General features: G+C 39.9%; 1 protein-coding gene across 13 annotated transcripts in view; it reads right to left on the bottom strand.

Moving 5' to 3' along the window:
- The window catches only part of CEP112 (centrosomal protein 112), a 414,548-nt gene that overhangs the window by 315,285 nt on the left and 83,617 nt on the right, over positions 1-15,646 (bottom strand). The gene's annotated exons all lie outside the window — the stretch shown is intronic.

Below are 15,646 nucleotides of genomic sequence, written 5' to 3'. Positions count from 1 at the left end.
GAATCTTTTTTTAGTTGCAGCATGCGGGATCTAGTTCCCTGACCAGGGATCGAACCAGCACCCCCTGAATTGGGAGCACGGAGTCTTAACCACTGAACCACCGGGGAAGTCCCTGCACACAGATGTTTATAGCAGCTCTGTATTCATAACTGCCAAAACTTGGAAGCAACTAAGATGTCCTTCAGTAGGTGAGTGGATAAACTGGTACATCCAGAGGATGGAACATTGTTCAGCACTAAAAAGAAATGAACTATCAAGCCACGAAAAGGCATAGAGGAAATTTAAATGCGTAAGTAAAAGAAACCAATCTGGGACTTCCCTGGTGGCTCAGTGGTTAAGAATCCGCCTGCCAATGCAGGGGACACGGGTTCGAGCCCTGGTCCGGGAAGATCCCACGTGCCGCGGAGCAACTAAGCCCATGCACCACAACTACTGAGCCTGCGCTCTAGAGCCCCCGAGCCACAACTACTGAGCCGGTGTGCCACAACTATGGAAGCCCGCATGCCTAGAGCCTGTGCTCCACAACAAGAGAAGCCACCGCAATGAGAAGCCCGCGCACCGCAACGAAGAGCAGACCCCGCTCGCCACAACTAGAGAAAGCCCACGCACAGCAATGAAGGCCCAATGCAGCCAAAAATAAATTAATTAATTAATTTTAAAAAAAAGAAAGCAACAAATCTTAAAAGTCTACATACTGTGTGACTCCAACTATATGACATTTTGGAAAAGACAAAACTACGGAGACAGTTGCCAGGGGGTGCGGGGAGGGGAAGGATGAACAGGGGATTTCTAGGGCAGTGAAAATACTATGTGTAATACTGTAATTTTAGATCAATACATGTCATTATACACTTGTCCAAGCCCGCAGACCACCTAATACCAAGAGTGAACTCTACTGGAAGCTACGGACCTTGGGTGACGAAGCAGCACCGGGGGCTCATGAACCGTGACTGCTGCAGCGTCTGGTGGGAGGTGCCCACAGCAGGAGGCTCTGCATGCCAGCAGCAGGGACAGGGGTACACGGGAAATCTCTCTGCCTTCCTCCTCCTCAAGTCTGCTGTGAATAAAACAGCTCTGAACAATTAAGTCTACAACACGTAGGCCCCAAAACCATTTCCTTTACCACGCCATTCAACACGTTTCCTCAGGCTCACGCTACGCTTGGAAATGGATTGTATGTATGATGTCCATGCTAATTCCAACAAACACAGATCAAATTGTCAAAGATTTACTTCTCCTGAGAGTCACTTGCCAACTAATCCAAACAGTTTACATGTTTAGCACAGGAGAGACGTAATAAATAAAGAGCCCATGAAATGGGCCAGAACAACCTAGTTGGTACCGTCTGTGAAGACTGGCACGAGGTTAGGAAGTCCGAGCGCTGTGCCAAACAGAACAGCCACCAAAGGGACGACAAAGAGTGGAAGTTAGGAAAAGGGTTCGGGAGTAGAAAAGCAGGACAGCAGCCAATCAAACTAGAAAGACAAGGCACAAGAGGGGTGAGAGTGACAGCAGAAGAAACAGAGCGAGGCATGAGCAGCCTTAAAACAAAGAACAGAACCGTGCTGATACCAAGCCTCAACCACTGGGCACCCGGGTTTAACACCTGCATTGCTGGAAGCTGGCACGGTTTCCGGTGCAAGGATACTATTAAATGTGGCCCTACTGGGCAGTCAAGTATTGTATGAACTGAAAATGTGGCTTCTGCACTAAGTTCTATATTTACTGAACAGATACACTTGTATATATACTGGTACAAACTTTCTGAAGCAAAATGTATGATGACAGTTATTCACTTTATTATTTATTTACTATTTTATATTTCTTTTTAAAAGCATTTTCTTAACACATTGTGTCTTAGACAAAATAAAGTAAGCATAAAGTAAATGAAAGAAATTTAAAACGTATAATGGGACTTCCCTGGTGGCACAGTGGTTAAGAATCTGCCTGCCAATGCAGGCGACACGGGTTCGAGCCCTGGTCCGGGAAGATCCCACATGCCGCGGAGCAACTAAGCCTGTGTGCCACAACTACTGAGCCTGCACTCCAGAGCCCGCGAGCCACAGCTCCTGAAGCCCGGGCGCCTAGAGCCTGTGCTCTGCAACGAGAGAAGCCACCGCAACAAGAAGCCCATGCACCGCAACGAAGAGCAGCCCCTGCTCACCGCAACTTCAGAAAGCCCACGCACAGCAACAAAGACCCAACGCAGCCAAAAATAAATAAATAAAATAAATAACTTAAAAAAAAAAAACATAATGTCAGGGGAAACCCACAGACATATAGGAAATACCTAAATAACATGTGGCCAAAATAATCTTTAAAAAATGAATACAGAGAACCGAGGGGACACAAAATAGTGAAGGCCTCAAAATGGGGCAAAAAGTTATTCAGATAAAAAGATGCTGTTGTAGAATCATGAAAAGATGCTGATGTAGAATCTCATTTTTCAGGCTGTAACAAACAGTGTGGGAGGGGAATTCCAGAGTTTATAACTGCAGGATCAGAGAAGGAACAAACAGATTACCTTGGGTGCAAAGAACATCTTCCCACATTGTGAACTCAGAGGTGGCACTCGGAAGACGAGGCTGGAGTTCTTGAAAGGACATGGCTTGTAGACAGAAGTTATAATAGGCATTAGATTAGTAATTCAAGCTCTCGGTCACGGGAAAACGGGACAAACTGCACCTGTGGGATTTGGAACAAGAGGAGAACAGGAGAGCGACCGGCAGGCTACTGGAAGATCCCAGAATGAGGCAACAATGGCCTGGGCTCAAGTGGCAGCTGTGGAAACAGAAGGGGAGAGAGCAGGTCCAGGAAAATTTTCAGAGAAGTAAATAGTATGATTGAGTAAAATACTAAACGCAGGAGATGAGAAGTGGAAAAATCATAAATCTTCCAGGTTCAAAATCTAATATGCCAAGAGAACTGGCACATTCTTCCCCGGAAGAAATGCAGGCTGTGAAAAAAGAATCTAGTTCTATTACAAATACATAAAGAGAATCTAGTTCTATTACAAATACATAAAAGAATCTAGTTCTATTACAAATACATAAAAAGCTCATTGAAGGGGTAGCGGGAAAGGTGATGACCTACGCAATTTTGAAATGAGTGGCATCTGTGAGACCAAAGGCAAAAGGAATTGCACGTAAGCACTGTTCCCTAGTTGACAAAGTTGGTTCCCATGGGGATATGGATCAACAACTCTGACTATATCCATTTCTGTACACTGAAATTGAACAATTAGAAGATGATGGTGGAGGCCAAGTTTCCAATGTTGGATTGAGAATTTACAGAGGGGAGGAGAAGGCTAGAATAATCCATGTGGTAATGGTTTAAGAGTTACAGACATCAGTAAGAGATTATGTTTAGCTTAATACAGATACAGACGGTTACATATACTAATGTTTACAGATATGCATATATATACAGGTTTATATATACACAAATACTCTGGTGAGAGGACATAAAAGAAATGACACCCCAGCAGTAATAAGCACACCCAGCACACAGATCTTGGCTTCTAATACCGGTCTCCATATACTCCACACTGATAGGGTGGGTCAAAGGGGCAGAGGAGCCTACTGGAGGCTCTCCCAACGGCTGAAGCTGGAACAATTTAAGCAACAAAATAAAGGAATATTGGATTATACCCCAGAGCATAAGATAAATAATATCCATGAGTCCATACTGATAAAAATAAATGATTCAATAAATTAATGAATGAGGGAGAAGAGACAAATCTCCCACGCAGAAAAACTCCAAATAATTTACATAGATACTCCACCCTCAAGTATGGAGAGTGTAACTCCCCACTTCTTACGCACAGGCTGCACATAGGTACTTCCTTCCAGAGAGGACAGTATGGAAAGGCAGGGAGGGAATGGCTTCACAGTGGAAAACCTAACAAACACTGCCTCAGCCAGATGATCAAGGTTAATATCCACAGTAAGTCATCAGTAGCATGTACCCTTGATGTGATATGCTGAGAACAGCACTTTACCTCCGTGATCTTACTGCCTCAACCCATAACCCCAGTCTAATCATGAGAAAAACATGAGACAAATTCCAATACAGGGCATTATACAATATTCCTGACCGGTCCTCCTCAGAAGTGTCACGGCTATTAAAAACAAGGGAAGTCTGAGAAACTGTCACAACCAAAAGGAACCTAAGCAGAAAATACAATGTGGTATCTGGATGAGATCCTGGAAAAGAAAAAGGACATTAGGTAAAAATTAAGGAAAACTGAATAAACTATGGACTTCAGTTTATTAACGTATCCTGTTGATTCACTGATTGTAACAACTGTACCAAAATAACGTAAGACGTTACAAAGAGGGGAAGTTGGGTGTGGGGTATATAGGGACTCTCTGTACCATCTTCTCAAGTTTTCTGTAAATCTAAAACTGTCCTAAAAAATAAAATCTATTTTTCTAAATGGTCATCTTGTTCAAAATGATGAACTGGTGCTCTTTGGGAGTTTTTTCTTTAAAATTGTGAGGCTGGGAGAAAAATTCTGGTGGCGACCATAAAATGACAACTCCGGGCCATCTCAGAGAGTGACGAACTGCTGTATGAATCACCACATGCCACTAACAATAATAGCTAATAATAGTTAACACAATACTTCACGTGTCTAGGCCCTTTTGATACTCTTTAAACTTGATTCAGGTCCATGAATAGAATTCAGAGTGTCAGGGACTTTGAACAGAAAAAAATAGCTCCTCTTTATTTTCAGTCCCCTAACTGACCTTCAGCATTTCCCTTTAACTATGAACACAGTCAACAGCCAAGTTCGTACTAGCAATACCTATGAATAACAGAAACAGAGATATTTCCACAGACCATACAGTGTCGGATAATCACTAATATTGTTTATCCTCCTCATTATTCATAAATTACAATATTTATTAGGCCCACTGCTAAATCTTGATATTTACTGCATTAGTTTAGAAGCATATGTATTACTTTATCATGACTTTGATTTATTAATATTTTGATGACTGTAACTCAATATAATTTCTTTGCAATCTCATATATTTTATTAAATTTTCAAATATTATTCTGGGAAAGGGTGCATAAACTTCACAAGATTGCCAGTGGCATCCATGGTAGAGAAATGGGTAAAGAATTCCACTAATAAAGCCTAAAATCTCAATAAAACTACTCACAGACTTTGTGTGTCTAAACCCTGGTATGAATAGAGCCCTATATTTTACAGCTGTCACCTCCCCAAGCATCTAAGAATTTTGCTATCATTTTCATATTTATAAGTTCTAATATATTGTTTTAAAAACCCAGTGTTTAAGGGACTCTGTTTAAGACTAAATAATGAAGAATTACACATCTTATTTCAAAAGAACTTGGAATATTTCCAAGTACAAGAGCAGTGTAACATGCTACTCCTCACTGATTTAGTTATAAAAATGTCACTTTTCTATCACCATCATTTTGTGTTCTGTTTATTTAAATTTAATACAGTTCAAACCTAAAAAAATCCAGTGTTTACATGTTTAATTATTAGTTTCACACAAGAAAATCCCTGCCAATACCAAAAGACATGAGTCTAGTCATCTATACAATTGTCTGCTTACGATAAATGGCACGGAAACAGAATATGTCCTAACAAAAAAAAAGAAAAAAGCCTGAAAGAACAAAACACAGGAACTAATTCTCAGTGACAGTCTCGTCTTTCATCTTAAACCATGCCTTGAACTCTACCTTGTTTAATTGTTAAATCAGGAGCGGCTCAGCAAGATCTGTCTAGTTTTGATGATTCTTAAATTCAATGCTGCTGACAGACTCTGCCCATTTTTCTCTATACTTACAGTTACCTAATGACAAGGTCTGAATGCTAATTTTTAAACTCAACTTTCATTAAAAATATAATGAAGTTTCTCTAACAGTAACCTCTTGGCCCCAAAGTATCACTTTACTTCACATCCCAAATTGATAAAAATTAAAATTCCACTGTGAAAGCTATTACTCTCTTAATGATATTTAACTAATGAAATATAACAATGCAGTAGGCATTTTAGACAATCAATGTTTCATAAATTTCAACCCTAAAATTACTTAATATATTTATTCACTTTTGTGAAAATTTAGGATGTTGAGATGACGAAAATGTATTGCAGATATAAATTAGGTTTTTGTTCATGGCTTTGAATATCATCACTATGCTGATTATCCAGAAAATAAACCCTTGGTTTTTCCCCCTAGTAAACCTGATCCACTTTCAGGCTTCTCCATCCCAGGGAACAGGAGCAGCACTTGGCAGTTCTCACCTCTGGACTGACCCCCAAGGCCAAGCCGCCCACCTCTCCCGCCTGGACCTACGACACCAGCGTCCTGATTGGTCTCCCGGCTCCCATTCTCGGCCACCCAGAGTTTGTTCTCCGCACAGAGCAAGACAGATTCTTTAAAAATAATAGTCAGATGGAACCACTTTCATGTGCTCAATCCAATACAAATTCAATACAAATGTACCAGAAATTCACTGAACTGTACTAAGGATTGTTAACAATAATCCACTACAGGGTTTTCCCTGATTTGCCCACTGACGAATTTTCCTACCACGCTCCTTTCTGCTCCTTTCTGCTCACAGGGCCCCGTCCACGCCACCCCTTGCTCTGATGAACTTGCCGGACAGCCCCAGCTTTCGCATCTTTGCACTGGCCATTCCTTCTGCCCGAAACGCTTTTCCCAGAGGATCACACGGCCCCAGTACTTCTCAAAGGCGTTGTGTAAGCATCCCACCTTCAGAAGAAAGGCTCCCCAGCACGTGTCTGCGGTAGCACTCGCCTCTGCTTTATTCCTCATTCCAGTGTTGCTCAACCGTTTTAAAAAATTATTGCCGTTAGTTAATTAACTAAGAAGCCAGTTTAGATATTTTTCTTCTAATCATCCCCTACTATGAAATTTTAATACCACAGTCTTGCTGTTTATAAACTATGCCCACTGGAGGGTCACAATCCATTATAATATCTAAATTTTTTAATCCCAAGAACTTCCACCTCCTTGAGGATGAAATCACCCCACTGATTTTTCTTTGGAATTTTATTTATTTTTTTATACAGCAGGTTGTTATTAGTTACCTATTTTATACACATCAGTGTATACATGTCAATCCCAATCTCCCAGTTCATCCCACCATCACCACCACCCACCCCCACCGCTTTCCCGAAACCCTTGGTGTCCATACGTTTGTTCTCTACATCTGTGTCTCTATTTCTGCCCTGCAAACTGGTTCGTCGGTACCATTTTCCTAGGTTCCACATATGTGCGTTAATATACGATATTTGTTTTTCTCTTTCTGACTTACTTCACTCTGTATGACAGTCTCTAGATCCATCCACATCTCTACAAATGACCCAATTGCGTTCCTTTCTATGGCTGAGTAATATTCCATTGTATATATGTACCACATCTTCTTTATCCATTCGTCTGTCGATGGGCATTTAGGTTGCTTCCATGACCTGGCTATTGTAAACAGTGCTGCAATGCACACTGGGGTGCATGTGTCTCTTTGAATTATGGTTTTCTCTGGGTATATGCCCAGTAGTGGGATTGCTGGGTCATATGGTAATTCTATTTTTAGTTTTTTAAGGAATCTCCATACTGTTCTCCATAGTGGCTGTATCGATTTACATTCCCACCAACAGTGCAAGAGGGTTCCCTTTTCTTCACACCCTCTCCAGCATTTCTTGTTTGTAGATTTTCTGATGATGCCCATTCTAACTGGTGTGAGGTAATATCTCATTGTAGTTTTGATTTGCATTTCTCTAATAATTAGTGATGTTGAGCAGCTTTTCATGTGTTTCTTGGCCATCTGTATGTCTTCTTTGGAGAAATGTCTATTTAGGTCTTCTGCCCATTTTTGGATTGGGTTGTTTGTTTTTTTTAATATTGAGCTGCATGACCTGTTTATACATTTTGGAGATTAATCCTCTGTCTGTTGATTCATTTGCAAATATTTTCTCCCATTCGGAGGGTTGTCTTTTCATCTTGTTGGTAGTTTCATTTGCTTTGCAAAAGCTTTTAAGGTTCATTAGATCCCATTGTTTATTTTTGTTTTTATTTCCATTACTCTAGGAGGTGGATCAAAAAAGATCTTGCTGTGATTTATGTCAAAGAGTGTTCTTCCTATGTTTTCCTCTAAGAGTTTTATAGTGTCTGGTCTTACATTTAGGTCTCTAATCCATTTTGAGTTTATTTTTGTGTATGGTGTTAGGGAGTGTTCTAATTTCATTTTTTACATGTAGCTGTCCAGTTCGCCCAGAACCACTTATTGAAAGAGACTGTCTTTTCTCCACTGTATACCCTTGCCTCCTTTGTCATAGATTAGTTGACCATAGGTGTGTGGGTTTACCTCTGGGCTTTCTATCCTGTTCCATTGATCTATATTTCTGTTTTTGTGCCAGTACCATGTTGTCCTGATTACTGTAGCTTTGTAGTATAGTCTGAAGGCAGGGAGCCTGATTCCTCCAGCTCCATTTTTCTTTCTCAAGATTGCTTTGGCTATTCGGGGTCTTTTGTGTTTCCATACAAATTGTGAAATTTTTTGTTCTAGTTCTGTGAAAATTGCCATTGGTAGTTTGATAGGGATTGTATTGAACCTGTAGATTGCTTTGGATAGTACAGTCATTTTCACAATGTTGATTCTTCCAATCCAAAAACATGGTATATCTCTCCATCTGTTTGTTTCATCTTTAATTTCTTTCATCAGTGTCTTATAGTTTTCTGACTACAGGTCTTTTACCTCCTTAGGTAGGTTTATTCCTAGGTATTTTACTCTTTTTGTTGAAACGGTGAATGGGATTGTTTCCTTAATTTCTCTTTCTGATCTTTTGTTGTTAGTGTATAGGAATGCAAGAGATTTCTGTGCATTAATTTTGTATCCTGCAACTTTACCACATTCATTGATTAGCTCTAGTAGTCTTCTGGTGGCATCTTTAGGATTCTCTATGTATAGTATCATGTCATCTGCAAACAGTGAGTTTTACTTCTTCTTTTCCAATTTGGATTCCTTTTATTTCTTTTTCTTCTCTGATTGCCGTGACTAGGACTTCCAAAACTATGTTGAATCATAGCGGCTAGAGGGGACATCCTTGTCTTCTTCCTGATCTTAGAGGAAATGCTTTCAGTTTTTCACCATTGAGAATGATGTTTGCTGTGGGTTTGTTGTATATGGCCTATACTATGTTGAGGTAGGTTCCCTCTATGCCCACTTTCTATAGAGTTTTTATCATAAATGGGTGTTGAATTTTGTCGAAAGCTTTTTCTGCATCTGTTGAGATGATCATATGGTTTTTCTTCTTCATGTTGTTAATCTGGTGTATCACATTGACTGATTTGCATATACTGAAGAATCCCTGCATCCCTGGGATAAATCCCACTGGATTATGGATTATGATCCTTTTCATGTGTTGTTGGATTCTGTTTGCTAGTATTTTGTTGAGGATTTTTGCATCTATGTTCATCAGTGATATTGGCCTGTAGTTTTCTTTCTTTGTGACATCTTTGTCTGGTTTTGGTATCAGGGTGATGGTGGCCTCGTAGAATGAGTTTGGGAGTGTTCCTCCCTCTGCAATATTTTGGAAGAGTTTGAGAAGGATGGGTGTTAGCTCTTCTCTAAACGTTTGATAGAATTCACCTGTGAAGCCATCTGGTCCTGGACTTTTGTTTGTTGGAAGATTTTTAATCACAGTTTCAATTTCATTCCTTGTGATTGGTCTGTTCATATTTTCTATTTCTTCCTGGTTCAGTCTTGGAAGGTTATACCTTTCTAAGAATTTGTCCATTTCTTCCAGGTTGTCCATTTTATTGGCACAGAGTTGCTTGTAGTAGTCTCTTATGATGCTTTGTATTTCTGCGGTGTCTATTGTAATTTCTCCTTTTCATTTCTAATTTTATTGATTTGAGTCCTCTCCCTCTTTCTCTTGATGACTCTGGCTAAAGGTGTATCAATTTTGTTTATCTTCTCAAAAAACCAGCTTTTAGTTTTACTGATCTTTGCTATTGTTTTCTTTGTTTCTATTTCATTTATTTCTGCTCTGATCTTCATGATTTCTTTCCTTCTACTAACTTTGGGTTTTGTTTGTTCTTCTTTCTCTAGTTCCTTTAGGTGTAAGGTTAGTTTGTTTATTTGAGGTTTTTCTTGTTTCTTGAGGTGGGCTTGTATTGCTATAAACTTACCTCTTAGAACTGCTTTTGCTGCATCCCATAGGTTTTCAATCGTCGTGTTTTCATTGTCATTTGTCTCTAGGTATTTTTTGATTTCCTCTTTGATTTCTTCAGTGATCTCTTGGTTATTTAGTAACGTATTGTTTAGCCTCCATGTGTTTGTGTTTTTTACGTTTTTTTCCCTGTAATTCATTTCTAATCTCATAGCTATGTGGTCGGAAAAGATGCTTGATATGATTTCAATTTTCTTAAATTTACTGAGGCTTGATTTGTGACCCAAGATGTGATCTATCCTGGAGAATGTACCATGTGCACTTGAGAAGAAAGTGTAATCTGCTGTTTTTGGATGGAATGTCCTATAAATATCAATTAAATCTATGTGGTCTATTGTGTCTTTCAAAGCTTGTGTTTCCTTATTAATTTTCTGTCTGGATGATGTGTCCATTGGTGTAAGTGAGGTGTTAAAGTCCCCCACTATTATTGTGTTACTGTCAATTTCCTCTTTTATAGCTGTTAGCAGTTGCCGTATGTATTGAGGTGTTCCTCTGTTGGGTGCATATATAATTGTTGTATCTTCTTCTTGGATTGATCCCTTGATCATTATGTAGTGTCCTTCCTTGTCTCTTATAACTTTCTTCATTTTAAAGTCTATTTTATCTGATATGAGTATTGCTACTCCAGCTTTCTTTTGATTTCCATTTGCATGGAATATCTTTTTCCATCCCCTCACTTTCAGTCTGTATGTGTCCCTAGGTCTGAAGTGGGTCTCTTGTAGACAGCATATATATGGGTCTTGTTTTTGTATCCATTCAGCAAGCCTGTGTCTTTTGGTTGGAGCATTTAATCCATTCATGTTTAAGGTAATTATCGATATGTATGTTCCTATTACCATTTTCTTAATTGTTTTTGTAGGTCCTTTTCTCCTCTTGTGTTTCCCACTTAGAGAAGTTCCTTTAGCATTTGTTGTAGAGCTGGTTTGGTGGTGCTGAATTCTCTTAGCTTTTGCTTGCTTTTGATTTCTCTGTCAAATCTGAATGAGATCCTTGCCGGGTAGAGTAATCTTGGTTGTAGGTTCTTCCCTTTCATCACTTTAAATATATCGTGCCACTCCCTTCTGGCTTGTAGAGTTTCTGCTGAGAAATCAGCTGTTAACATTATGGGAGTTCCCTCGTATGTTATTTGTCATTTTCCCCTTGTTGCTTTCAATAATTTTTCTTTGTCTTTAATTTTTGTCAATTTGATTACTATGTGTCTCAGCATGTTTCTCCTTGGGTTTATCCTGCCTGGGACTCTCTGTGCTTCCTGGACTCTCTCTTCTCCTTCTGGGACCCCTATAATGCGAATGTTGTTGCGTTTAATGTTGTCCCAAAGGTCTCTTAGGCTGTCTTCATTTCTTTTTATTCTTTTTCCTTATTCTGTTCTGTGGTGGTGAATTCTACCATTCTGTCTTCCAGGTCACTTATCCATTCTTCTGCCTCAGTTATTCTGCTATTGATTCCTTCTAGTATATTTTTCATTTCAGTTATTGTATCGTTCATCTCTGTTTGTTTGTTCTTTAATTCTTCTAGGTTTGTTTGTTAATTCTTCTAGGTCTTTATTAAACGTTTCTTGCATCTTCTCGATCTTTGCCTCCATTCTTTTTCCGAGGTCCTGGATCATCTTCACTATCATTATTCTGAATTCTTTTTCTGGAAGGTTGCCTATCTCCACTTCTTTTAGTTGTTGTTCTGGGGTTTTATCTTGTTCCTTCATCTGGTACATAGTCCTCTGCCTTTTCATTTTGTCTGTCTTTCTGTGAATGTGGTTTTTGTTCCACAGGCTGCAGGATTGGAGTTCTTCTTGCTTCTGCTGTCTGCCCTCTGGTGGATGAGGCTTGTGCAAGCTTCCTGATGGGAGGGACTGGTGGTGCGTAGAGGTGAGTGTTGCTCTGGTGGGCAGAGCTCAGTAAAACTTTAATCCGCTTGTCTGCTGATGGGTGGGGCTGGGTTTCCTCCCTGTTGGTTGTTTGGCCTGAGGCGACCCAACACTGGAGCCTACCCGGCTCTTTGGTGGGGCTAATGGCGGACTCTGGGAGGGCTCATGCCAAGGAGCACTTCCCAGAACTTCTGTTGCCAGTGTCCTTGTCCTCATGGTGAGACACAGCCACCCCCTGCCTCTGCAGGAGACCCTCCAACACTAGCAGGTAGGTCTGGTTCAGTCTCCTATGGGGTCACTGCTCCTTCCCCTGGGTCCCGATGCACACACTACTTTGTGTGTGCCCTCCAAGAGTGGAGTCTCTGTTTCCCCCAGTCCTGTTGAAGTCCTGCAGTCAAATCCCGCTAGTCTTCAAAGTCTGATTCTCTAGGAATTCCTCCTCCCGTTGCCAGACCCCCAGGTTGGGAAGCCTGACGTGGGGCTCAGAACCTTCACTCCAGTGGGTGGACTTCAGTGGTATAAGTGTTCTCCAATTTGTGACTCACCCACACAGCAGTTATGGGATTTGATTTGACTCTGATTGCGCCCCTCCTACCGTCTCACTGCGGCTTCTCCTTTGTCTTTGGATGCAGGGTATCTTTTTTGGTGAGTTCCAGTGTCTTGCTGTCGATGACTGTTCAGCAGTTAGTTGTGATTCCAGTGCTCTCGAAAGAGGGAGTGCTGAAATCACCCCATTTAAACTCATGTCTTACAGTGGCTTCTTTTTCATCACACCACTTATCACTACTGGACACCTGTAGCTGTTCACTGGCTGTCACCCCATGGAAACATGAACACTGTGGAAGGGACTTGTTTACTGCTTTGTCCCCAGGGTCCACTGCAGTGCCTGGTCATGTTAGGTGCCTGGTAAATTTAACCTCATGAGCCAAAAACTACTTAGGCTTTTTCACTTTTATACCGCATGCTATGTTTGTTGTTAACGTATACAATAGTTATGGGCTGAATTGTCTTCCTCCAAATTCATACACTAAAGTCCTAACTCCTTAGCACCTCAAAATGTGACTGTATTTGGACAGCCTTTAAATAGGTAACTAAAAAAAATCATATATCTGATAAGGGATTGCCACCCAGAATATACAAAGAACTCCTACAACTCAACGACAATGAAAAACCAAATAACACAATCATAAAAAGAGCAAAGAACTTGAATAGACATTTCTCAAAAGTTAATATACAATGGCCAATAAGCACATGAAAAGATGCTAAGCATCACTAATCATTAGGGAAATGCAAATCAAAACCAACCACTATGAGATACCACTTTGTACCCATTAGGAAGGCTATTATCAAAAAAAAAAAAAAAAAAGACAACCAGGTAGGAAGAGGCAAGCAAGGATCTTCCTCTGGAGATTTCAGGGAGGGCAGGGCCCTGTGGACACCTTGAGTTCAGACTTCTAGCCTCCAGAACTGTGAGACAATAAATTTCTCTTGTTCTGAGATACCAGGTGTGTGGTCATTTCTTACAGCAGTCTAGGAAACTAAAACGCCTATCAAATTGGCAAGGTTTTGGTTTGTCTGTCTGTTTTTAATTAAAACACCCATTGTTGGGCCCAAAACGTAGAAGAATGGGCACTCTCACACACTTCCAATAAGAGTAATGTTGTTATGTAGACATTCATTTTTTTTCTTTTTGACTATATCACTTTTCTAAATTTTCAATAATGAGAGTATATGTATATTTTTTCCAAAAGAAAAAAATTTTATTTTTAAATCCACTATCATCACCATTATTTAACATTTTCTGCAAGTTCTAGTCAAAGTACAATAAACTATAATAAAATATTTATTACATACATGTTAAGAGTTAAAAGTTACGACATATACGTTTACTCCTGAGTCTTTTATACAACAAAAGTATAAACATTTTATGATGACAAAAATATAAAAGACTCAGGAAGAAACATTACAAAAGGAGTTCAAGAGACCCCTGGGTTTTATTTTCTTTATCAACTTGGAAAGCTGATTCTAAATGTATATGTAAAAAGAAAAGGACTCAGCATAATCAAGACCCTTCTGATGGACAAGGAAGAAAGGAAGACTTCTCTATCAGACATCAAGAGTAATCATGAAGCTATAATAATGAAGACTGTATGATACTAGCAGAGGTAGAGAAATTAGCCAACCAACAAGAAGAAAGACCCTCATATATATATGGAAGTTTGACAGCTGACAGCATGGCAGATCAATGAGCAAAGGAGGAATTAGCCAAAAGTAGGAATTGGGGGAGGAGAGCGTGTGGGGAAGAAGGTCATCCAGGTAGAAAACAATGAAATTAGATCCTCATCTCATACCAGTCACAAAAAATAACTCCACATGGACTAAGAACTCAATGTTAAAAACAAAACTTTAAAGCTTTTAGTAGAATATATAGGTGAACCTTTCTGCACTTGTACTAGAGAAAGATTTGTTTAACAAGACATAAAGGGCTTCCCTGGTGGCACAGGGGTTAAGAATCCGCCTGCCAATGCAGGGGGCATGGGTTCGAGCCCTGGTCCGGGAAGATCCCAAATGCTGCGTAGCAACTAAGCCTGTGTGCCACGACTACTGAGCCTGCGCTCTAGAGCCCACGAGCCACAACTACTGAGTCTGCGTGCCACAACTACTGAAGCTCGTGTGCCTAGAGCCCGTGCTCTGCAACAGGAGAAGCCACCGCAATGAGAAGCCCGCACACCGCAACGAAGAGTGGCCCCCGCTCGCCGCAACTAGAGAAAGCCCACGCACAGCAACGAAGACCCAACGCAGCCAAAAATAAATAAATAAAATAAATAAATTTATATTAAAAAAAAGACTTAAAAAGCACTAATTATAAAAGATTGATAAATCTGACTAAGTTAAAAATAAGACCTTCTTTCATCAAAAGATCATCTCTCTCTCCAAAGCCTGAGGGCTGATATACTACAATCTAGGGAGATGCCCTCCCTCCAAAGTTGCATTTTCCTTAGGGTTAAAGAGGTTTGTGTGTTACAAATGGGAAGTTGCCAAGGAGAGTTGAGCAGTGGTCCCATGCTTTCTGGGGCTCTCTGCCCTGAGGGTCACCTCCTCCTCACTATTTAAAGTATAACTGATCCGCACAAGGATCTGGTCTTCCAGCTTTTCCCCAATACACCTTAGAATAATGGATAAACCCAAAGGACATGAGCTCACGGTACAAAATAATTAGACACCTTCAGACAACTATGAAAGAAAGCCAGCAATACATGTATATATAAATAATATACAGCAACTATAATTTATAATACATACACAATGTAGTAATATGTAATACATAATATTCTGAAGGCAAATAATTAAACAGATGGACCGAGAATTTCAAATAAGCCTAATAAGTATATTTAAGAAGATAAAGAATATATTAACAATGTGAAAAACAGGAAATTCCTGAAGAAGAAAAAGGAGGAAGAGGGGAGAAAGAGAAACCAAATTAAAATATCGGATATGAAAAAAATAATAATTGAAATAAAAGGTGTAACAGATACAATTAGAAACA

Source organism: Eschrichtius robustus, chromosome 20 (assembly GCF_028021215.1).
Source record: "Eschrichtius robustus isolate mEscRob2 chromosome 20, mEscRob2.pri, whole genome shotgun sequence".
Taxonomy (NCBI): Eukaryota; Metazoa; Chordata; class Mammalia; order Artiodactyla; family Eschrichtiidae; genus Eschrichtius; species Eschrichtius robustus.
The sequence above is the reverse complement of the archived record's forward strand: the minus strand, read 5'-3'. Positions and strand labels throughout refer to the sequence as shown.